The sequence below is a fragment of the Triturus cristatus genome, chromosome 1_1 (genome assembly GCF_964204655.1).
Source record: "Triturus cristatus chromosome 1_1, aTriCri1.1, whole genome shotgun sequence".
Lineage (NCBI taxonomy): Eukaryota > Metazoa > Chordata > Amphibia > Caudata > Salamandridae > Triturus > Triturus cristatus.
In genome coordinates, this window is record NC_140579.1 from 1,068,034,218 (window position 1) to 1,068,059,978 (window position 25,761).

The 25,761-nt window shown below is 42.4% G+C and overlaps 1 protein-coding gene across 1 annotated transcript in view; it reads right to left on the bottom strand.

Annotated features, from left to right (window-relative positions):
• Positions 1-7,978: 7,978 nt before the first annotated feature.
• The window catches only part of LOC146871551 (C->U-editing enzyme APOBEC-2-like), a 154,629-nt gene continuing 136,846 nt past the window's right edge, over positions 7,979-25,761 (bottom strand). The window contains exon 3 of the mRNA XM_085651160.1: positions 7,979-8,622. The gene's annotated coding sequence lies outside the window, so the exon portion shown is untranslated. The remainder of the gene's footprint in view (positions 8,623-25,761) is intronic.

A 25,761-nucleotide genomic window follows, 5' to 3' on the forward strand; every position in this document is an offset into this window, starting at 1 on the left:
CTGGTGGGATGAAAATTTCCCTTGACTCACTTTCCCCACTTTCAGGATTCTTTTTCCTTCTTACTGTCTCACTGTCTGCATCATCACTAGAATCTGATTCTTCAAAGTATTCTTTTCCAGTACCATCCCTTGGATTTGGAACTCTCAGTGTGTGGCTTGCATGTATCCAATTTTTCACTCCAGCACACTTCACAGCAGTCGTTGTGGTCAGAATGACTTGTCTTGGCCTTCCCCACCTTGGAACCAAGCAGTTCCTTCTTCTGTGGACTTTTATTCTTACCCAGTCCCCTGGGCTTAGATCATGGGCTGGTTTCTTCTCAAGGGTGGTGGCGTCTTCTCCAACCTGGTGAAACACAGAATGAACTGCGTCAGCCAGGCCTTTACAGTAATCCAAAATCATGTCATCAGTTATAGTCATCAGCTTGTTGACTGGTACAAAGGCATGTCTCATAGCACGTCCCATGATAATTTCATGTGGACTCAAACCTGTTGCTCTGTCTGGAGTAGACCTAATGGTCATCAGGACTAGAGGCAAGACATCGGGCCATTTCATTCCTGTGGCTAAGCACATTTTGCCAATTCTGTTTTTGATGGTACCATTCATTTGTTCAACCACACCAGAAACCTCTGGTCGGTAAGCACAATGTAGCTTCTGCTGTACACTCAATGCTTCACAAATCAGACCCATGATTTCATTATAAAAATGTCCTCCTCTGTCTGATTCAATGGTTACTGGGAACCCATACCTTTGGATAAACTCTCTCAACAGTAATTTGGCCACTGTTATCCCATCATTTCTTCTTGTTGGATATGCCTCCACCCACCTGGAGAACAAACAGACCACCACCAGAACATACCTTAATCTGTTGACTGGGGGTATTTCAATGAAATCAATCTGCATTCTTGTGAAGGGTCCCCCCCCTCTCTGCCTATTGTTCCTAGGCTCACCACTGTTTTCTTTCCAGGATTGAATTGCTGACATATCAGACATCTCTGACAGAGACTTTCTGCTATCAGCCTGAACTTTGGACTGTACCAGGTTTGCTTAAAGGCTCTTATCATAGCATCCCTCCCCAGGTGTCCTTGGCCATGATACATCCTTGCCATTGTTGATAGCATGCTATTTGGCATGACTGGTCTTCCATCTCTATATACCCACACATGATCCTTTTCTCTAGGTGCACAACCTGCTTTCACCCAATCTTTTCATTTCCTCGTCTCCTGCCTCATCCTGCAATTGTTTCACCTCCTCCCATGTTCCCACTTCATTAGTAAACATCAAGGAACAAGAAAATATCTCTCTTTCTTTACTCCGATTAATAGAATGATTGTTTCTTGATCAGTATTGTGCTATGTCATTGGCAAATTTATTTCCCACAGTAACAAAATCATCACCATGACCATGAGCAGCACATTTTACAACTGCTAGTTCTTTAGGCAGCTGTATCGCCTCTAGCAGTTTTCCAACCACTTCAGCATTCTTTATGGGAGTTCCACTTGAGGTCAGGAAACCTCTTTGTAGCCATAGCTGGCCAAAATCATGGACAACCCCGAAGCCATACTGGCTGTCAGTCATCACAGTCACTCTCACACTTCTCCCAATTTTGCAGGCTTTTGTTAAGGGCACCAATTCTGCCACCTGAGCGGATTTAACTCCTTTCAAAGGTGATGCTTCAATAGCTCCTGAAACGGTACATACAGCATATGCAGCACTCAGTGTTCCTTCATCCGTTCTCAAGCATGATCCGTCCACAAACAACACATGATCACTCTCAGGCAGTGGCAGATCTCTTATGTCTGGCCTTGGCTTTGTACAGTAATCAAGTACATCCAGGCAGTCATGATCAACTTCATTCCTTACTCCCACACATTCAGCATCAGGCAACAGTGTCGCTGGATTCACATTCACACATCTTTCCAGAGTCAAATTTGTTGCACCAAGAATGACTTTCTCATATTTAGTCAGCCGACTATGAGACATGAACTGTGTCCGGCTCCTTGTTAAAAGGATTGCCACATCATGAGGTACAAATACCCTTACAGGATATCCCATTATGATTACCTCACTTTGTTCCAGACTTTTACAGGTAGCAGCCACTGCTTTCAGGCAACCTGGTAAACCCACAGCTACTGGGTCAAGTGTTGCTGAAAAATAAGCAATTGGCCTTCTCAGGCGTCCATGTTTCTGGATTAACACTGAAAGTGCACATTCATTTCTCTCACTACAATACAACTCAAATTCCTTTTCATAATCGGGCATTCCTAGGGCAGGAGCTTCACATAGTCTGTCTTTCAGCTCTCTGAACGCAGCCATTTCTTCTGGGTTTAGTTCCAATGGGTCTTTCACCTCACTTTTAGTCAATTTAATCAATGGTTTGGCAATCAGGGAAAAGTTACTTATCCACTAACGACAGTAACCCACCATTCCCAGGAACATTCTCACTTCTCTTTGTGTCATTGGGGCTCTCATCCCTCTAATGATTTTAATCCTGTCAATGGTCACTTTTCTCAGGCCTTTCTCAATGTTATGTCCCAAGTACTGGACTTCTTTCTTGCAGAATTGCAATTTGGCTGGAGATACTTTTAATCCTCCATCTGCCAAGTGATTCAGTAAAGCTATGGTGTCTACTTCACAGGCTTCACGGGTTTTTGATGCCACAAGCAGGTCATCAATATACTGGACCAAGACTGAATTTTCAGGCATTGTTGGACTTTCCAGAGATTTCTTCAGCAATTGATTAAATATTGAGGGGCTCTCTGTATACCCCTGTGGAATTCGGCACCATGCCAAAATCCGCTCTCCAAATCTAAAAGAAAATATTGGCTGGCTGTCATGATGCAATGGCATTGAAAAGAAAGCATGACACAAATCAATTACAGTATACCATTCTGCATCATGGGGAATCTGATACAAAATCACTGATGGATTTGGCACAATAGCACAACATGACACAACAATCTTGTTAATTTTTCTCAAATCCTGTACTATTCTGAACTTTCCATTAGGTTTCTTCAGGCCCATTATTGGCGAATTACATGGGCTGCTCATTATTTCTCTTAACACCCCCTGCTGAATCATCTTTTCAATTATGGGTGTTATTCCTTCAATTATTTCGGGTGTCAGTCTGTATTGCGGTATGTTTGGGTAAGCCACTCCCTCTTTTACAGTAATCTTTACTGGATCTACATTTCTCATCAGACCCACATCTTCTCCAGTAAAATCCCAAACTGCTGCTTTCACTGTCTGTTTCAATTCTAGGGGTAATGCATCTGGATTAAATATTGCAAATGTTCCCAAAGCCTCACATTCCCTGTTATCCATGGTCATTCTGTATAGCACATCCTCATCAGGTGTCTCAAAGGTTATTCCATCTGGAGTACAGAAAATAGTGCAATTCATCTTGCACAGCAGGTCCCTGCCTAGCAAGTTCACAGGACTTGTGTCACACACCACAATTCGGTGCATGTCTGAAAATGTCCCTATTCTAACCCTTACTGGTTCAGTAAGTAGAGTTTTAATCTGTGTGTTGGACACACCAACCACTTGGATTGCTTCGTCCGAGAGAGGAAGATTCTTTATATCAGCTGACCTGACAGTTGCCCCTGTGTCAACTAAGAAAGTGACACTTTCACCATTAATTTTCCCATCTACAAAAGGCCCTGCCTGGTCTATTTCTAGAGTTGCGCCAAGTACGCACTCCTCCTCCTCTCTTCGGCAACGTCAGAAGTCTCCCTCGGAGTCGCTTCCCTCATTTTTCAGCCAGTACTGATAAACAGCGCTTGCGCGTTTTGGTTTGAGTACCTGTTCTTCATCGTAGTATCCCGACTCTTGGCTGTACTTCTGGGATCCTCTTCTCTGTGGCAAGGGTGGTTTTGGCACCTGATTCTGCTGCTTATCAGCCTTCTGCTGTTGCCGATGCTGACCACACCCCTCACTCTGCACCTGTGAATTCAATGATGGATTATCATCATTAGTAGACGGTGGATTCTTACACTCGGATTTCCAGTGCCCCAATTTTCCACAGTTGTGGCATGGGAACTTTTTCTTGGCTTCCTCGATGTTCCCCTTTCCTTTTCCTGGACCAAACCTGGGCTTATTTCCTGGGTTATTTGCCTGGTCAACCAACTGAGCTTCCTGTCTTTCTGCAACTTTCACCTGTGCCCACATTGCCTTTTCTTCTAGCTTCCTCTGCTTTGCCTCAATCTCATCACTGAAGTATTTTGCATGTCTCAGAATCTCATCAATCTTCTTGCTCTGCCAGTCTACGGTGTGCTGCCTTATTATTTCACTGAATTCCGGCCGCAAACCGTACACAAATCTATATACAAAATGGCTCAGGTCCTTGTCACCCAGATGTTCATCTCCACTGAACTATTTGAAAGCTAATATTAATCTTTCATAATATGCATGGACTGATTCCTTCAATTCTTGATGTGTTCGATCTATTTTAACCCAATCGGTTTCCTTGGGAGGTACCTTATTTTTCAAGAAGGCCATAACCTGCTCATACTTCATTACCTCCGGGTCTGGTGCTCCTGTCTTTGGATCTCTCGGGTATTCCTTAGTGGGCCAGTCTATGACTATTTTACATTCTGCCCACAGGTCTGCTGGTACAATTATATCAAACAGACTATTCAGGTCAATCCACAGCATTTTTGACAGCTTCACAAATCTGTCGACCTGTCTGTACCACTTGACGGGCTTTTCCCTTAGTCGAGGGAAATCATTTGTAAATGATAAAATATCCTGTCTGGTCCATGGGACATGTACATACCCACCTCCTGGAATCTCCCTCATAGGGTAGGCTGTTACTGCTTTATCCTTTTCTTTGAGAGGAAATGTTGAGTAAGTTCTATCTGCCCCATCCTCTCGCTTTCGGTACCATCTGTCTTTCCATCTTTCTACATCTCCCCATTTCTTCAGCAAAGCAATCATTTCCTTAATCTGTCCTGTTCGGCCTGCATTGTTCAGATTCTCAATGTCCTTATCTGTAAAAGCCACTCGGTAAGGCTTTTGTAAAGCTTTTACCTTGTCCATGTCAATTCCCAATTCACTGGCTATTCCTTTCAATCTGTCATGTATGTTCTTTGCTCTCCATGTAATACTTTTGCACAGGAAGAGGATCTCCCCTTCCTGATAATTTTTCAGTGTTTCTGTAGGGATTGTTCCTACTATCATCTCTTCCATTTCCATACGTAGCCTAGCTACATCAATTCCCTGTGATTCCTTTTCTTTTCTTTGTAAAGTTTTCAGCCAATCATTCAAATCTTCAGCAGTTATCACAGATTTTTCTGCACCCCCTGGTTCTGTCACTCTTTGCGGTTCTAAAATTGATCCTCTGTTCCCTTCCACACATCCAGAATTCAAACTTGAGTTAGTCTGCACACTCAATTCTCCTCCACATATGGTATGTCTCCACTGATTTTCTCCTGTTCTCCACTGTGTTTCTCCTGCTCTCATTTCTGCCTGCTCTGGGGGAACAATCAATCTATTGCCCACATATGGTACTGTCAAACCATTCTCACCCGTCCTCTGCTTGTCAAAAATCGGCATAACCGGGCCTATTGTCACAGGCACTGTAACTGCCTCAAGATTTTTAGTCAGTTCTCTAATTTTCTCTGTCAGTTCAAAGGTAGTTCTTGCTAGTTCTCTGGTCTTTTCATCCTCAAGTTCATTCTCTCTTTCTATCTCTCTCTCTCTCTCTTTCTCTCTCTCTTTCTCTCTCTCTCTCTTTTTCTCTTTCTCTCTCTCTTCCTCTCTCTCTTTCTCTCTCTCTATCTCTCTCTCTATCTCTCTCTCTCACTCTCTATCTTTCTCTCTTTCCCTTTCCGCCAGAGAACAACTGCCTTTCAACCCAGGGGTGGTACCCTCTGTCCTAATAATCTGCAGGGTGTCTCTCATCGGGGTCACTGCTGTCCCTACCTCTGGTTCTCGTCTATATGGGGGTGGTCTTTTATAGAGCATGTCCTCTAAGACATCATCATCAGACTCATTTGCCCCATATCTCCTGGGTTCTATATTATGTTCTTTCTCTGTACACTTTCTCCCTTCTGACTCACCTGCTACTCTTACTGGATATAATCCCTCTGTCATACTGGCGTCACGCCATCGTCTCATCCGGTCATGATGGGTTTCACGATCATACTTTCGCCCAAACATGTACCTGTAGCTACCCCCACCCCTCTGCTTTTCTCGTTCGTGCATTTCATCTTCCCATTCAGTCAATGCCTCAAACTGCGTCGGCCTAGGCCGAGGCTCTAGATTCATCATCCGTTCCCGTAAGTTCCTCAGTATGGCCAGATTAAATGAGCCATGTTCCGGGAAAGCTAAAACCCCATCTTCCCTCGTATACTTCACCCAGTTATCCAACCAAATACAGGTATGATACCCATACTTCGCAACCATTAAGGATGCCGGGGTTCTTATCGGGGGCAATAATTGTCCTTCCCTGGTCACTATATCTTTATCCTTGTCGAACCAGTTCTTTACTTTACTAAGTAAAGATTTTTTCTTCTTTTCATCAGCCTGGTAGTACATTTTCTTATTTCTCCCAAGCTACTTGTCTTTTCTACAGCTGTACGATCTCCCGTCCAATTGCAGCGCGACTCACACCAACGCACCAATCCTGGAGCGTCTACGTCACCCTGTATGTCTCCCAATCCTAGCGCGGCGTACACTAGCACACCAATCACCGTGCTTCCACTGTTCTAACCCACTGTCCAATCACAGCGCGGTCTCCCTGACGTCAGCAGTCGCTGCAGTCGCTTCTGCTCCTGTCTCCTGTCTCTCGTCTACCCCTCCTTTACAAGACTACTTGGTAGAATTTGTTTCAACTTCTACGAGTCGGTTAGTTACAATATACAAACATCTCCATTGTCTGCTTCGCTAGCCACAGAACAGCAAAAGACCTTTCCCACGAGAATTCTGCCTTTCCCGAGAGCAGCGCTTACCTCTGCCCTACTACAGAATTGTTACTTCCGTTGATAAAGTAGCACATCCCTCTACTTTACCCTTCTAACAAGCACCAATTAACTGTTTTCTCCGGAATGCTCCTAAGAGTTTCACAATTAACCAGAATGCCTTCTCATTCACGCACTTTCACACCAGAAAATGTAGTTCATTCACACAGAATTCTGTCTTTCCCGAGAACAGCGAACAGTCTGTCCTACTACAGAATTATATCATACGTTAACAAAGCAGCGCTTACCTCTGCCCTGTCCTTCTGACAAGCTCAGAGAATACCTATTACCTTTCTAGTGTTAAGCTTTAACGGAATGCCATACGGATCCCTGAGACCTAAGACCAGAACTTCACAGATAACCTTCGCTATCATATACACTTCTCTCACACAGAAAATACGTTTCTAATGGCAACACAAGGCGATGCTACCTCATCGAACCCAGACAATGCGACGCGCGACTTCAATTGTCACACGTTTTCCCCTGTCTACATACAGGGCCAACAATCCCGCCTTTTTCCGAGAGCAACACTCCCTCTGCTCTACTGCGGAACTGTCACCGACTCCCTACGTCCCAGAAGCTGTCCACAATACATAAAACTCAACACGACTTCAACATATAGTGTTAGTACAAATATCAATCAATAATCAATAAGCCTATATACACGCAATTTCGCCAGACCAAGACAATAGCAAACCATCATTCTGCTACCAAGAAACTGGTGCAGATCAGAGCTTCCGAATCCCCTCTACTTTCACGGACGGAGTGATCTCACAGTCACACACGCATACACACATCACACGCTGGTGGGGCCCATTTCACCAACATTCATCCTACCACTCTTATCTGCGCCATGTATAAGGGGAAACACTTTCCTTCCTGATACCTATCCAATCTGCATGTACTTTGAGGTCAATGGCATCTGCTTAGTTGCTTAAAAATCTAGCGAAAACATTTCAAAGAATATACAAATAAATTCAATAAACATGACCAGAAATAATCACCCGACACAGAGATTCAAACAGAATTATTTGTTTATCTAAAATTGTATGAAAAGCCAATTAAATGCAAATTCAGTTCTCTCATATTTACCTATTCTGTCTAAATGTCAGATCCTAAGTCACAAAACGGTCCTCAGTAGAAGAAACAGAGTTTCCTGCCGTCATGTAGAGTCACCGTCCTCTCCGTCAGCATAGGGACCTCGGATTGTCAGTTCGGGAAGAAGTGGCGCTAGACCTCTCTAGTCCACTAATATTTATACCAAATTTACATCATGAAATGTTACAATCCTCATCCGTTTAGCAGGAAAAGATGTCGTCTTGTTACATTAAGAAATGTTCTCATGTACTGTAAACCTCAAATTCTGAATAGAAATTATTAGTCCATAGCTAATTCTTTACTTTTACGGATGTCTCTACTGGATAAATTTGTATCTAATGGTGGGATCATTATAAGTTCATGAAGTCAATATTTCAAGATTGCAACAAACTCCATCTTCCAGGAGCACTTGGCAGACTTCCTGGACTTGTCATCATTCTCATGGCTTTTCAGTTCATCGGAAGTGCAATGTCACAGGCAGCGCGAAGCCTTTTTGCAAAATTTCCATCTACTCGAATGCAGGCTGCGGGTGGTAGCCATTTTCTGGTAGGCCACATTAGACAACTTAAGTGAAAATAGACATAAAACAAAATTACTGCACGGAAATGATTATACAGTGTTATTCCCCTGCTAATACTCTTGTGTGTGTATTTATCTAGCCATTTGCGACATCAGAAGCCATTAATGCATATTAATTATAAGCACAAAACACAATAACATTACATAAGCAACATCTATTTCTGTCAGTTTGCTCGCCAACTTAGTTCACTTATTATTGTAGCCATGCAATAGCATTCCCACGTGTAATTCTCTTGTTAATAAGGTTGGTTAGACAAAACTCAACATACTTTTAATGGTTAATAATTAATCAGTAGTACTTTTAATTGTAACATGCGAAAATGAAACAGGTATTAGAGTTTAAATTAAAAACCCTGCTCCATCAAAGCCATCTTGATTGGAATAAAGTGGTAACTCTTAAAACATTTAATTTAAAAAGGAACACAATTAGGGGGTTCATTTTGCCATAGAAAGTATGATTAGTGCTCCAGAAAGAAAAATTAGGGCACATTTTGAGTGACTTCTCAAATCCTCTTCTATTTCATTAAAGAATTCTGACATGCAGACTGAAACATGCACTTTCAATGCCAGCTGCAGACTTTCCTGGTGAGCAGTAGCTTTACTACAGTGATCTAATAAGCAACTAGAGTGCTAACATTCTGAATTTATGGCAAATGTGTGACACATCTGAATGCCTTCTTGATGGAATCAAAGTAAAAAACTGAAAGTATTTCCTACTGAGGAGACTGCAGTAAATGAGGAAATTAGGAAACTTCATAACAAATAAGTCTCCCAAAATGGCCACCAGAGACAAAAGAGCCCAAATGTAGCCCAAATATCACCCAGATGTAGCCCACATGTAGCCCAATGACAGAAGTGTGCAAAACACTTATTTTTTGTGTATTTACAGTTTTATATAGTGCAGACTTGTCAGGTATTGGAGTGCTTTACATGAGCATTGGTTACATCATATAGGATCAAATTCATTTTGGTTGTAGACATGGGGAGATTAAGTGATTTGACCAGAATCACAAAATGTTGAGCTGAAGCAGAAACTCCAACCTGGTTCCCCAGTTGCAAAGTCTGCAGCTCTGGAAGTAACACCACATCCTCTCCCCTAAGTGCAACATTTAATCAAGTGGTCAACTGGATAAAAAAACATAAAGATTACAAATAATTTAAAAGTTCTTTGTCGCTATTTGAAAACTCAGAAAATATGTCCTCATTTTAGTTTTTTAGAGCACTAACCATAATTTTGATGCAAATTAAACCCTCTCATATATGTAATTTCTAAAGGAAATGCTCTAGGTATTACAGTTTTGATTATATCAAGATGACGTCAGGCGTTCCACACGTTTGTAATAAATATAGAATGTTAGCAATCTAGTTGTTCATTGGGATACTGTTGAGAGGCTGAGGCCAGGGGCACAGACCCTGAAAATTGAAGGCAGGTAGAAGAGTGCAGAGGCAACAATTTGACCACACTGGGCAGGCAGGAAGGGCAGTGGCAGCAGAACAGACTATGGAGGGCAGTGGAAAGGGGGGCAGGGGCAACAAACCAACATTACAGGACTGACAAGAGAGGCTTTGGCAATATAATAGACCATTGTGGGCAGAAGGAAGTGGCAGTGGTAGTACAACCATACATGCCAACAGACCCGTTTCAGCCAGGAAACGTCCAATGTTTTTAAGCTCAAATGGGCTTTATTTGATCTGTCTCCTGTCTACAATCTCCTCTTTTTCAATGTAACTCAAAGGGGAAAATCAATACCCCAGTTTTTGTTCAAAATCTCCCACTTACCAAGTTCAAAATGTTCGCAAGTATGGTACATTGGATCATGGTAGGCAGGAGGAATTGGGGTAGGGACATGGACTCTGATAACAGAGGACAGGAGGGACATGGAGAGGTGCACCAAACTGACCCTACAGGGCAGGCATCAGGGTTTGCAGCAGCACAATACACCACACAGGGCATGCGGGACAGGAGTGCAGAACAACAATCCATAGAAAGCAATAGGGAGGGGAAAGGACCATGCACATGGACAACAGAGAACAGAGGGGAAAGAGGCTGACCATAATGGACAGACAGGAGAGAAAGCTGCAGCATAACAGACCATAAAGGGCAGGAGGGACGGATCAGGGGCATTACAATGGAACAGACAAGCCAGGAGGGAGGGAATAGGGGTCTGCACATGGAAACAGAGGGCTGGGGGCAAGGGGGCAGGGCAGGAGCAACAAGATGACCATGGAGGTCAGGCAGGATGGGCACTAGAAACAAGACACACCATGGAGAGCTACAGGTAGACTATGATGGCATACACACTGACCATGGAGGGAAGGTGGGAGGGGGTCAGGGGCAGCAAGCTAACTACACAGGGAAGGTGGGAGGGGCCGTGGCAGCACAGAAGACCATGCACGGCAAGCGGGAGGGTTAGTGCCAGCACAATGGCTATGATGGGCAAGAAGGAGGGTGCAGGGGCATGCACAAAGGACCATGGAGGATAGAAGGGAGGGTCAGGACCTGGGCACAGACAAGAGAGTTCCGGGGAAGGGGCCTCACAACAGACCGCGCAGGGCAGGCAGGTGGAGCAGTTGCAGCACAACAGACCAGGGAGGGCAGAAGGGTGTGGCAGTAAAATGGACCATGGAGGACAGGAGGAAGGGGATAGGGGCATGGCATGTGGACAGGCAGGGTGGAGGTGGCAGGGACAGGTTACAGTCATCTGACAATGCTAGGCAGGTGGGAGGGGAGTGGCAGCTCAACAGAACACTCAGAGTAGATAGGAGTGGTAGGTCCATGGAACATGGTGGGCAAAAAGGATGGAGCAGGGGCATGCACAAAGACATCAGAGAGCAGGAGGAAGGAGAATAGGGGCAGCAAGCCAAGCACAGAGGCTAAGCAGGAGGTCGATGATGGGCAATAGAATTGGGCAATGGAGGGCAGGAGGAGTGGACTGGTACATCATGCTAAATGGAGGGCAGTGGCAGCACATCAGACTATGCATGGCAGGAGGGAGGAGGCTAGTCCATGGATTCAGACAACAGAGGATAGGGAGGAGGTGGATGGGGCAGCAAGCTAACTGTTCAGAGAAGGTGGGTATTAGGAACTTTATTGCTTTTAAAATGTGTGTCTGTGAGAACTACTTAAAATATGAACAAGTATGCAGCATAATCTCACTTTTATTCAGGAAGAAGAGGACGTTTGTGACTGTGACTCTGGGCTCACTTGGCAGAAACACCCCCTGACCCTCCACCCCCCATCGCAAAATGTAATGCCCGTGAAAAGGGTAGGTGGACGCAGTGTTATATAGAACATAGTCCTGAGAGCACGATTGAAAATGAAAACTAGATATAGTATACGGTATAAACTATGCACCAAAAAGTGTGATATAAGATCAACCGGGGCGTGAAATATAATATGCAATACATTGTGCGTAATGACAGATTCATTGGAGAGTGCGAGATAGCACAGGCACTAGCGCATGCTATGCGATATGCGCCTTCGAGTGTAATATGCACAGGGCAGTGTTGTGTAACCTAACTAGTCTCTAAAGTTGTAATATAAAATATGTGCTGGGGAGTGTAACGTTGCATATGCACTGTGACAAAGATATGGATCCCAGATTGTAATATGTATGGCATAGCGCTGTGCGTTATAACATAGGCATCGAGGAAGGCACGTTAGATGGGGCAATATAACCCGTACGAAGGCAAGTGTGGCATGACATATATACGGGGTGGTGTTACAGTGCACATGGGCTAGAGAGTGTCATAGCATACGCACTAGCTGGTGGAATACAACACAGAGGTGTGTGGCACTCGGCGGGCACTGGTGGGTGTAACACAGCATTGGGCTCAGCCAGGAGCACGCTGTGACTCTCAAGTGAGGTTTGTCTCCTTTCCAGAGAGTAAAATAAAAAGTATTACACATCCGGCGGTGGATGTGTGTTTTATTAACCATGAGGGGGGTTTCTTGCATAGTTTGGTCGAATTTTTGTCGAATCCCCTTTGAATGGCTTGGTGTGCCTGTGTATTAAATGTGCCCGTCAATAGCTACCCATGTTTGTATTAATAAACGACAAGGGTGTCTACTTGGAGAGTACCCACCGGCGGGCGCCGGGATTAGGCACGGTAGGGCGTCAGACACGTCAGAGCTTCACTAGCGGTGTAAATACATTCCACGTGGATACATTGTATGCATAGTCTCCTTTTAATGAATATCATGCAGATCGTCATGGTGATAGGTACATACGGTTTGTCCAGCATGTCCTAGGTGTTTCTATAAATATATATTTTTTTAAATAATAAAAAACAAAGGCCGGCCCCGGGGGATGGGGTCCCTGGGGCCATAAGTGGCCTGAGGAGGGGGGCAACGCAGCCACCCTCATAAAGAATTAAAAAAAAAAAAAGGCCATGACCCGGGGGTTGGGGTCCCCGGGGCCGATTAAGGCCTTGGGAGGGGGGCCACACGGCCCCCTTCCAAATTAATTTTTTTTAACAAAAAAAATGAGGGTGCAGGCCCTGGGGGATGGGGTCCCCAGGGCCAATAAATTAGAAAAAGTTGGGAGGCCACACAGCCCTCCTTCTTAAAAAAATAAAATAAATAAAAGACCGTCATCGCGCCGGAGGCCACGCCCCCTCCTTGCAGCACTCTGCAAACGCGCCCCCTTGCCAGTTGTAAGTTGGGGAATTATTTTCCCTTCAATACTGAGGGTCCCTGAGGGCCAACTAGCCCAACAGGTATCTCCAGTATGCGCCAGGGAGCTGCGTTGCAGACAGGTGTTCTGAGGCCACACCCCTTTTTACACCTCTATGCAACGCAGCTCTGTGGCGCTTACTCGAGGTATCTAGTGGGCTAGTTTGACCCTAGGGACCCTTAGGATTCAATGGGACTTAATCTCTCAACTTAGAACAGCCACAGGGCGCGTTTACACAGTGGTGAAGGGAGGGGATGGGGCCTGAGGTGACGTGTGCAAACACGCCCTGTGGTGCGTTTTAAGTTGGGGAAATAATTCCCTTTCAATCATGAGGGACCCTGGGGGCCAACTAGCCCACCAGGTGCTTCCAGTAAGCGCCACTGCTCTGCGTTGCAGAGAGGTGGTGCAGGCCGTGCCCCTTTTTACACCTCTCTGCAATGGCGCTTACTGGACGTACCTAGTGGGCTATTTTGCCCCTATGGACCCTCAGGATTCAAGGGGACTTAATCTCCCAACTTAAAATGGCCACAGGGCGTGTTTACACAGTGGGGAAGGGAGGGGACGGGGCCTGAGGTGACGTGTGCAAACACGCCCTATGGCGCGTTTTAAGTTGGGGAAATAATTCCCCTTCAATCCTGAGGGCCCCTGGGGGCTAACTAGCCCACCAGGTGCTTCCAGTAAGAACCACTGAGCTGCGTTGCAGAGAGGTGGTCCAGGCCACGCCACTTTTTACACCTCTCTGCAACGCAGCTCTGTGGCGCTTACTGGAGGTACCTAGTGGGCTAGTTGGACCCTAGGGACCCTCAGGATTCAAGGGGACTTAATCTCCCAACTTAAAACGGCCACAGGGTGTGTTTACACAGTGGGCAAGGGAGGGGACAGGGCCTGAAGTGACGTGTGCAAACACGCCCTGTGGCGCGTTTTAAGAGGTAGTTTTAATCCCCTGCCCTATTATATACTAGGGGCTTACAGAGGAGGTCATGCTAATCACAGGGGGACCCCAACGCATAGTGTTCCCTAGTGTATGTAGGTGTTTTCACTGTATTCGGAGTGTCTTTTAACATAGCACTGGCTCTAGGACTGGTTAGTCAGACTCAGTTACCACCAGTATCCATCTGAAAAAGTTGAGGGTACAGGATGATTTTGCAACAAGGTTTCTTTCTGCTCTTCTCTTTGTTCTTTCTGCACGTTATCCTTCTTCCTGCACTTTTCTTCGTCTTTGAGGACTTCTGTTGCTTCTTTCTGCATTTCTTTTTTTTCTTTCTGTGCGTTTTTTCTTCTTTCTTCACATGGCCTATCTCTGTAGGTATAGTTAGAAATTAGCATTTAAAAAAACCTTTGAAATTCACTGAAAAAACCATAGGTTTCAGGCACGTTATAGTTAGGAATTAGCATTTAAAAAACCTTAAAAATTCACTGAAAAAACCATAGGTTTCAGGGGCCTTATAGTTAGCTGGACTTTTCACTCATACAAAACCATTGAAATTTTCCCGTTATAGTTAGTTCAGCTAACTGTAACTTGCGCGCCCGCAATGCACTGTTGATGACATCACATATTACATCACTCATGACATGGTCAGTGACATCACTCATGACATCACTGATGACATCTCCAATGACATCACTGATGACATCATCCTTGTGATAGAGTGGCAGACCTCCTCTCCCCTAATATAACCTTTGATACACACATTCAAAAATAGAAACTGAAATTTTCAAAACAATGGACATACCAATACCAGTTACAACAACCTATTCAGTAACTTTAAGATCCACATACACATCCACTCATTCACCAACAGTCCTATACAGTCACTCATACATGTACTCACTCATCATATGTACTCATACACCTATACATCCTGTTACACAACGCCACTCATCCATAGAGTTACTCACACACATAGTCACTCATGCTAATAAAGAATCAAACATCCATTTACTTGCATATACAGTTATACACACACCACCATACTTACTTCTACAGAAACTTACACATACTTAGTCTTTTAAACAATCACTTATAGAAACACATACTTATTCATACAGAAACTCTTCCAATCTCTCACTCTCACATATACTCACTTATATACACCAATAGTCACATATACTAGTTTAAAACATATGTTGTTACTCATAAAGACACTATTGAAACAGTCATTCACTCACTAACACACCCATGCACACTCATCCACCCATACAGTCCTGCACACATGCTATCTTCAACACATACAAACAGTGAGTCACTCATTCATTCACCTATGCACTACATAATACACCCCACCAAACCATACAGACACTCAGACACTCATACTGATACTCAAAAAAGCAACTAATAACCTATATAGACACTCATATAGCTACTAACCAACCCATGCAGCCACTTATACACAAAGTGAGAGACTGATACAGATATTTACATATTTAAACATTACTCACTAAGCCATGTATTCACTAAGATACACTTAATCAGTCAGTTATACAATCAATTGTTCAAAAACAAATCATCCATTTGGACACTTATATACTTGTCCAATCGAACTTGAGATATACATATATAAAACATATGTAATTTTCAGAAAAACACACATTCACTGGATGATGCCATCAGTGATTTCATTTGAGATGTCATCAGTGATGTCATGAGTGATGTCACTGACCATGTCATGAGTGATGTAATATGTGACGTCATCAGCAGTGCATTGCGGGCGCGCAAGTTATAGTTAGCTGAACTAAATATAACGGGGGAATTTCAATGGTTTTGTACGAGTGAAAAGTCCAGCTAACTATAACGCCCCTGAAACCTATGGTTTTTTCAGTGAATTTTTAAGGTTTTTTAAATGCTAATTCCTAACTATAACATGCCTGCAACCTATGATTTTTTCAGTGAATATATATTACCTACTGGCGGTCGCCAGTAGGTAGTTATAGTTAGGACCTATTTTCTATAGGAAATCCGCAACATTCTATTCCCAATAAATCTGGCGCCGGTTGACGAATCTTCGCGAAATTTACCAAACTTTTGGCCAGCTCCGGTCCGCTCCTATTCTGAAAGTTTCGTGGTCATTCGTCAAGCGGAGGCTGAGAGGGGGGTCCCAAAACGCGTTTTCCCCATGCAATTTCCCATAGGACCTGTTGACGCAGCTACAGCCCGAACTGCTGAACGGAATTACACCAAATTTGGCAAAGCGGTAGTCCTCTGTTCAGACTCGTGCCTTTTGCTTAAATGGTGTAAATCCGTTCAGTAGTTCCTGAGAGAATCAAAAGTAAAATCATATATATATCTGGGCGGAGCCTAACCACACATCTCATCGTGAGATCTGATTGGCTGTCAGCACTTCATCCAAGAAGTGTTGGCAGCCATCTTGGGACCAATATACATGATAGCACCTCATTAAAAAGCATTGCAGTTAATAGAAGGTTTTAAGACTTTAGTTACATTATATATTTATTTATTTTTAATTATTTTTATTGATTTTCTTCCCAATTTTCCTTATATTCCATCATTAATACATCATTATCACAGCATTATTACATTTAAAAAAAATAATCCTATATACAACATTAACTCAATTAATATTGACATTACGTTACTTTTAACTCCTTAACCCCTACAGTGCCCGCCCCTTTCCCCGCCCTGTGCCGGCCGTTGAATTAGCGGGCGGGGTCTATGACGAGCTGGACTCGTCATGGGCACAGCGCCACCGCGGCCCATGACGAGTCCAGCTCGTCATGGGCACTGAAGGGGTTAAATATACCTCATTGATGTTTTTTGGTCATTACTTCACAACCATAAGAACCATTACAAAAAAAAATAAAAAATTAAATGGGTATATAAACAACTATACCAAAGAATATATAAGCAGACAGACCAAGATCCTTAAACTAAACCATTCCCTCCTTCCATATCCTTACAGGCTCCCAGATTTTCAACCCAAGTTGCCTCTTTTTTTTACCCTTACGTGCATAAATAGCTTTTTCCAGATTATAGGCACCCAATAAACTTGCCAGCCACTGATGCATGTCCGGAGGTCTTGTGTCCAGCCAAGCCCTGGCAATCATTAATCTATATACTGCCATTGCTATAAACAAAAATTCCCGATGTGGAACCGATGGGTCTGTACTGATCCCGAGTAATACTAAAGTTGGTGACAACACGACCCGAATACCTAAGTGTGTGGCTAAGAACATTTCCAAATCCTGTTTTAATGTATATAACTGGGGACAAGAATCAAATATATGAATGATATCAGCTCCTATATAGTTGCATCTTGGACAACTCGTCCCCCTGGTACCCCCCCATTGTACAATTCTAGCCGGAGTATAGTACAGAGCATATATTGTTTTGTAATGCTGGGCCTGAAGTGGGGCTGAACACAAAACAGTATATCCAAGAGCCAATGATTCCTGAAAAAATCCCAACTCTATGGATAGCTTCTCCATCCATTTATTATCAAACTTAGAAATATCATCCATTTTAGCTTCTACTAATGTTGCATAGAAACCTCGTATTGTACAGCCCTGCCCCCTACCTATTTTGTCCAAGATTACATTATTCCCAAACCCAGCGGGCCCCCCTTTCTTAGTATTCAAAAAGCTCCTAATTTGAAGGTATTTAAAAAAACTTCTAGCATCCAGCTGATACTTAGTTCTTAGGTCCGCAAACTGCACTACACCCTCTTGGCTCATCAGGTCCCCTATTTGCTCTATCCCTTTACTTGCCCATTCTGCCATAACATTATCCGCAAAGATCAGTTCAGGGAATGATTTATTCCGATATAGTCGAGTATATCTGTTAATCCTACCAATTCCATATTTTTTTCTAAATGCAATCCAGATCTTAACAACTGCACTGACTGTCTTAAACCTAGTCCTCTTGAAATATGAAAAATCAATACAATTCAAAAAACAGTTTCCGACTTCTTCACCAAAAACCACTGCATATACCTCCAGGGAGATATTGATGTCCCAGCAATCGTGTGCCCCCCCCCCAATTAAACCCTGCATATGTTGTAACGCAGCGGCCCAATAATACATTCTGAAGTCCGGTGCACCCCACCCCCCCCTTTCTCTAGAAAGAGAAATACATTTATAAGCCTTACGTGTTTTCCCCTGAGCCCAAATAAATCTGTTCAAAATTAACTCTAATGCTTGAAACCACTTAGCCTCAAAAAACAGAGGAATAGATCTAAAAAAATAAAGAAATTTCGGAAGTATTAACATTTTGATTACATTGGTACACCCAACCAAAGACAAATGAAGGTTATTCATTCTTTCCAGATCTAATCGTACAGTTGCTATGAGCGGGGCCATATTCTGCTCTACCACTTTCTCCACCTCTGCGGAAAGCTGAACACCAAGATATACTGCTGAGCTAACAACTCGGTTGTCAGTACAGCACGTATACCTATTTTTAACAATCTGTGTCTTAGTGCTATTAATTTTATATCCTGACAAGCGTCCAAAACGGAGTGCTTCATATTCCACCTCACTAAGAGCCTCAGATGGATTAGTTGTTATAATGGCTACATCATCCGCGTATGCCAGTATTTTACACGTTCTTCCATTAATCATAACTGCAGGTATCTTAACGTTGGCCTCTAGGTTACGTAAATATGGATCTATAAAGAGGGCAAATAGTAATGGGGACGACGGGCACCCCTGTCTAGTCCCTCTGCTTATCCTGAATGTTGAGGAGTACCCTCTATTGACCCTTATCCTGGCTATAGGGTTCCTATATAGTGTCTGAATTGCTCGTATATATCCCTACCCTATATCAAACCATCTCATAATTGCCCAGAGGTAATCCCAGGAAACCCTATTGAACGCCTTCTCTGCGTCTAAAAATAAGGCTGCCATAGGGCTTCCCAGGACTTCCGTTGCATCAAATAATGTCACTAACCGTCTAATATGATGGGTGGTGTCTTTCCCCGGAATAAATCCATGCTGTGATGGACTAACCATACTCTCGATAACTCTACCCAGTCTTTTAGCCAGAATTTTAGAGAATACTTTAACATCTGCATTTATTAACGTGATTGGTCTATAAGATCCGGGGAGTATCGGGGACTTTCCTTTCTTCAAAATTATTACAATGTCTGCTCCCCCCCATGAATTAGGAATTGATTCCCCTGTCTGTGCTAGACTGAGAATATCAAAGAAGTCTTGAATGAGAATATCTTGAAAGACCTTATAGAACTCGAGTGGGATCTGGTCAGGGCCAGACGCTTTGCCTGAGGGGAGACTATTCAGTGCTGTTTTAACTTCCTCCAACTGTATTGCTAAATCTAAGGATGTTTTCTCTTCCTGTGGGAGATTTGGTGAGGCTATATTATTAGTATACCCTTCAACATCATTTACATAAGTTCCACTCTCTCGGGAATACAAATCAGAATAAAATTGTCTAAAAACTTCTCTAATAGTATCAGAATCTGAAATCAAGTTACCCTGTCCATCTGTAACCTCCCTGATATCTGCCGCTGCTGTTTTCTGTCTTGTACGAACCGCTAGTATATGCCCCACTCTCTCACTTAGCTCATATGAATTCTCTTTTCTTAATAGATAACTAACAGCTGCTTTTGTAGCAATACTCTCCACAGTTTTGTTTTTCATCACCATAATTTTAAGCAGAAGATTCTCTAAAGGTAGTTTTAGTCGAATTCCCTGCACCAAATCATTTTCCGCCTTCCCCAACTCCTTAATCAGATCATCCAATCTAGTCTTATCCATCTTACGTTTGTAACCAGTATAACTTAGAGTTTCTCCCCTAATACCGGCTTTGAAAGCATCCATACCATTCCTGGGGATGCTGTTCCTCTATTCATATCCCAAAACCTTTTTATCCATGTGCTCATATGCTCTCTATATCCTTCGTCTTTTAATAGTGCTCTCTCAAATGTCCACTGTGATATTTTCCTTTGAGTCTGCCCTAAATTCACTACTAGAATCAGGGGATTATGATCTGAAATGATCCTAGGTTGCTTTTCCATCAATAATCCTGTAGTGAGAGTGCTAGAAATTAAAAAATAATCAAGTCTAACCGTGACTTTGTGCGGTGCGGAAAAAAAAGTACTACCTTCCCTATGTGGATACAGCTTAATCCATGGATCAATTAGAGACAAGGCCCTGTACATCTTCTTCTTTCTACCAGTATAATTCCCCCCTTCTTGCGCAAATGAGCTACATGGATCATGTATATTAAAATCACCACAGCATATTATGGGTTCTGGCCAGTGAGCCAGTTCAGTATCTAGAAATTGAAAGACCTCCGGATCGTCCTCAGTGGATCCATATAGTGTAACCACCGTGCACTTTTCTCCCTTATATATTATTTCCACCAGTACCCACCTCCCCCATTGATCCTCTTTTTTTCTATTTACTACAACGCCCCTGTCCTTTGCTAGAATTGCGACTCCCCTTCTCCTTATCCCCTGCTTTGAAAATGCTAGCAGATAAAAGCCCAATTGCTCCAGGAGATATCCCTTCCCTTCTTCAATATGTGTTTCTTGAAGACACAGAATGTCTACCCGGAGTGTTTTGATTAGAGCAGCCGCTCTCAGTCTTTTGTTAATATCATTTAGCCCACATATATTAAGCATTGCAGTTAATAGAAGGTTTTAAGACTTTAGTTACATTATAAATCATTTGTTGATGGTACCATATTCATTTTAGGAATTGTGGTATGTTCTAAGGTGATTTTACCATGTGAAAAAGCCTTCTGCTGGGATATCATGAATCATGTTTGAGAGAAAACTATTTTCACATGCTTTTCCCACAGAGGTTTGGAAGGTGGTCTAGAAGCTAAACTGAGTGCATATTTTCTGTAAATTCAGATTATCTTTCTTAGTCATGTGAAAATGAAGTCTGACATTCTCAGTAAAACATGTACATCCAACAAGGGCAGAGACTGTCAGTTGATTCCTTTGTGTTCTACTGCAGCTTCCCAGAGTGTTCCAAAGAACAACTAGAGCGCTAACACTCCTACTTATGATAAACGTATGGCACACCTGAAGCCATCTTGATTGGAATAAAGTGGTAACTCTTAACACATTTAATTTAAAAAGGAACAAAATGAGGGGGTTCATTTTGCCATAGAATGTATGATTAGTGCTGCAGAAAGAAAAATTAGGGCACATTTTGAGTGACTTCTCAAATCCTCTTCTATTTCATTAAAGAATTCTGACATGCAGACTGAAACATGCACTTTCACTACCAGCAGCAGACTTCCCTGGTGAGCAGTAGCTTTACTACAGTGATCTACTGAGCAACTAGAGTGCTAACATTCTGAATTTATGGCAAATGTGTGACACATCTGAATGCCTTCTTCATTGAATCAAAGTAAAAAACTGACAGTATGCCTACTGAGGAGACTGTAGTAAATGAGGAAATTAGGAAACGTCATAACAAGTCTCCAAGATGGCCACCAGAGACAAAAGAGCCCAAATGTAGCACAAATATCACCGAGATGTAGCCCAAGTATAGCCCAATGACAGAAATCCCAGAGTGTTTTAAAGAACAACTAGAGCGCTAACAGTCTTACTTGTGACAAAAGTATGGCACACCTGAAGCCATCTTGATTGGAATAAAGTGGTAACACTTAAAACATTTAATTTGCAAAGTAACAAAATGAGGGGGTTCATTTTGCCATAGAAATTATGATTAGTGCTGCAGAAAGAAAAATTAGGGCACATGTTGACTTCTCAAATCCTCTTCTATTTCATTGAAAAGTTCTGATATGCAGACTGAAACATGCACTTTCAATACCAGCAGCAGACTTCCCTGGTGAGCAGTAGCTTTACTACAGTGATCTAATGAGGAACTAGAGTGCTACCATTCAAAATTTATGGCAAATGTGTCACATCTGAATGCCTTCTTGATGGAACCAAAGTAAACAAGCATTGAAAATGCAATAGGTCTCGCCCTCATTTAAGTTAAAGCAATTATGTTTGTAATTAGGTGGCTTTTTAGCTTTGCTTTTATTAGTGTTTTTCAAAATCTCATGTACATAACATGCATATATGTATATGTATGCATGCATTTATATTTACATTTATATAGATATGCAGATTAGATATATGTTTAGATATCTATGTATATATATATATACACATACATATATATATAAATGCATATGCATATATGTGCATATGTGTGCGTGTAGAGAGAGGTAGAGAGAGGTAGAGACGTAGAGGTAGAGAGGTAGAAGTAGAGAGGTAGAGAGTAGTAGAGAGAGAGGTAGAGAGAGGTAGAGAGGTAGAGAGTAGAGGATGAGTAATAGAAAGTAGAGAGTAGAGAGAGAGTAGTAGAGAGTAGTAGAGAGAGTAGCAGAGAGTGAGTAGGAGAGAGTAGTAGAGTGAGTAGTAGAAAGTGAGTAGTAGAGAGTAGTAGAGAGTGAGAAGTAGAGAGTAGTAGAGAGTAGTAGAGAGTGAGTAGTAAAGAGTAGTAGAGAGTGAGTATTAGAGAGTGAGTAGTAGAGAGTAGTAGAGAGTGAGTAGTGAAGACTGAGTAGCAGAGAGAGAGTAGTAGAGAATGAATAGTAGAGAAGGAGTAGTAGAGTGAGTAGTAGAGAGTAGTAGAGAGAGTAGTAGAGAGTGAGTAGTAGTGAGTAGTAGCGAGTGAGTAGTAGAGAGTAGTAGAGAGAGAGTAGTAGAGAGTAGTAGACAGTGAGTAGGAGTGAGTAGTAGAGAGTGATTAGTAGTGAGTAGTGGAGTAGTAGAGAGTGAGTAGTAGAGAGTAGTAGAGAGTGAGTAGTAGAGTGAGTAGTAGAGAGTGAGTAGTAGAGAGTGAGTAGTAGAGTGAGTAGTAGAGAGCAAGTAGTAGAGAGTGTGTAGTAGAGAGAGAGTAGTAGAGAGTGAGTAGTAGAGAGTGAGTAGTAGAGAGTGAGTAGTAGAGAGAGAGTAGTAGAGAGTAGTAGAGTAGTATAGATTGAGTAGTAGAGAGTGAGTAGCAGAGAGAGTAGTAGAGAGTAGTAAAGTAGTAGAGTGAGTAGTAGAGTGAGTAGTAGAGAGTAGTAGAGAGTGAGTAGTAGAGAGAGTAGTGGAGAGTGAGTAGTAGAGTAGTAGAGAGTGAGTAGTAGAGAGTGAGTAGTAGAGAGAGAGTAGTAGAGAGAGAGTAGTAGAGAGTGAGTGGTAGAGAGTAGTAGAGAGTAGTAGAGGGAGTAGTAGAGAGTAGTAGAGAGTGAGTAGTAGAGAGAGTAGTAGAGAGAGTAGTAGAGAGAGTAGTAGAGAGTGAGTAGTTGAGAGTGAGTAGTTGAGAGTGAGTAGTAGAGATTGAGTAGTAGAGAGTAGTAGAGAATGAGTAGTAGAGAGTGAGTAGTAGAGAGTGGTAGAGTGTGAGTATTAGAGAGTGAGTAGTAGAGAGAGTAGTAGAGAGTTAGTAGAGAGTAGTAGAGAGTGAGTAGTAGAGAGTAGTACAGAGTGAGTAGTATAGAGTGATTAGTAGAGAGTAGTGGAGTAGTAGAGAGTGAGTAGTAGAGAGTAGTAGAGAGTGAGTAGTAGAGTGAGTAGTAGGGAGTAGTAGAGCGTGAGTAGTAGAGTGAGTAGTAGAGAGCAAGTAGTAGAGAGTGTGTAGTAGAGAGAGTAGTAGTGAGTACTAGAGAGTAGTAGAGAGTGAGTAGTAGAGAGTGAGTAGTAGAGAGAGTAGTAGAGTAGTAGAGTAGTAGAGAGTGAGTAGTAGAGAGTGAGTAGCAGAGAGAGTAGTAGAGAGTAGTAGAGTAGTAGAGAGTGAGTAGTAGAGAGTAGTAGAGAGCGAGTAGTAGAGAGTGAGTAGTAGAGAAAGAGAGTAGTAGGGAGTAGTAGAGTGAGTAGTAGAGAGTGAGTAGTGGAGAGAGTAGTAGAGGGTAGTAGAGAGTGAGTAGTACAGTAGTAGATAGTGAGTGTTAGAGAGTAGTAGAGAGTAGTGGAGTGAGTAGTAGAGAGTAGTAGAGAGTGAGTAGTAGAGAGTAGTAGAGTGAGTAGTTGAGTGAGTAGTAGAGAGTGAGTAGTAGAGAGTAGTAGAGAGTAGTAGAGTAGTAGAGAGTGAGTAGTAGAGAGTGAGTAGTAGAGAGTGAGTAGTAGAGTGAGTAGTATAGAGGGAATAGTAGAGAGAGAGTAGCGAGTGAGTAGTAGAGTAGTAGAGTAGTAGTGAGTGAGGGGTAGAGAGTAGTTGAGAGCAGTAGAGTGAGTAGTAGAGAGTAGTAGAGAGTGAGTAGTAGAGAGTAGTAGAGAGTAGTAGTAGAGAGTAGTAGAGAGTAGTAGAGAGAGAGTAGTAGAGAGTGAGTAGTAGAAAGTAGAAGCGAGTGAGTAGTAGAGAGTGAGTAGTTTAATTTAAAAGGAACACAATGAGGAGGTTCATTTTGCCATAGAAATTATGATTAGTGCGGAAAAAAGTAAATTAGGCACATTTTGAGTGACTTCCCAAATCCTCTTCTATTTCATTAAAAAATTCTGACATCCAGACTGAAACATGCCCTTTCAATACCAGCAGCAGACTTCCCTGATGGTGAGCAGTAGCTTTACTACTGTGATCTAATAAGCAACTAGAGTGCTAACATTCCGAATTTATGGCAAATGTGTGACACATCTGAATGCCTTCTTGAGGGAATGAAAGTAAAAAACCTGAAAGTATTTCCTACTGAGGAGACTGTTGTAAATGAGGAAATTAGGAAACTTCAAAAGTCTCCCAAGATGGCCACCAGAGACAAAAGAGCCAAATGTAGCACAAATATCACCGAAATGTAGCCCAAGTGTAGCCCAATGACAGAATGTCCCAGAGTGTTTTAAAGAACAACTAGAGCGCTAACAGTCTTACTTATGACAAAAGTATGGCACACCTGATGCCATCTTGATTGGAATAAAGTGGTAACACTTAAAACATTTAAGTTTCAAAGGAACAAAATGAGGGGGTTCATTTTGCCATAGAAATTATGATTAGTGCTGCAGAAAGAAAGATTAGGGCACATTTTGACTTCTCAAATCCTCTTCCATTTCATTAAAAAATTCTGACATGCAGACTGAAACATGCACTTTGAATACCAGCAGCAGACTCCCTGGTGAGCAGTAGCTTTACTACAGTGATCTAATGAGCAACTAGAGTGCTACCATTCAGAATTTATGGAAAATGTGTGACACATCTGAATGCCTTCTTGATGGAATCAAAGTAAACAAGCATTGAAAATGCAATAGGCCTCGCCCTCGTTTAGGTTAAAGCAATTCTGTTTGTAATTAGGTGGCTTTTTAGCTTTGCTTGTATTAGAGTTTTTCAAACTTTCATGTACATACCATGCATATGTATGCATATATGTATATGTTTGCATGCATTTATATTTATATAGATATGCAGATTATATTTATATGTTTATATATGTGTATATATATATATATATACACATACATATATATAATGCAGATGCATATATATGCATATATATATGTGCATATGTGTGCATGTACAGAGAGGTAGAGATGTAGAG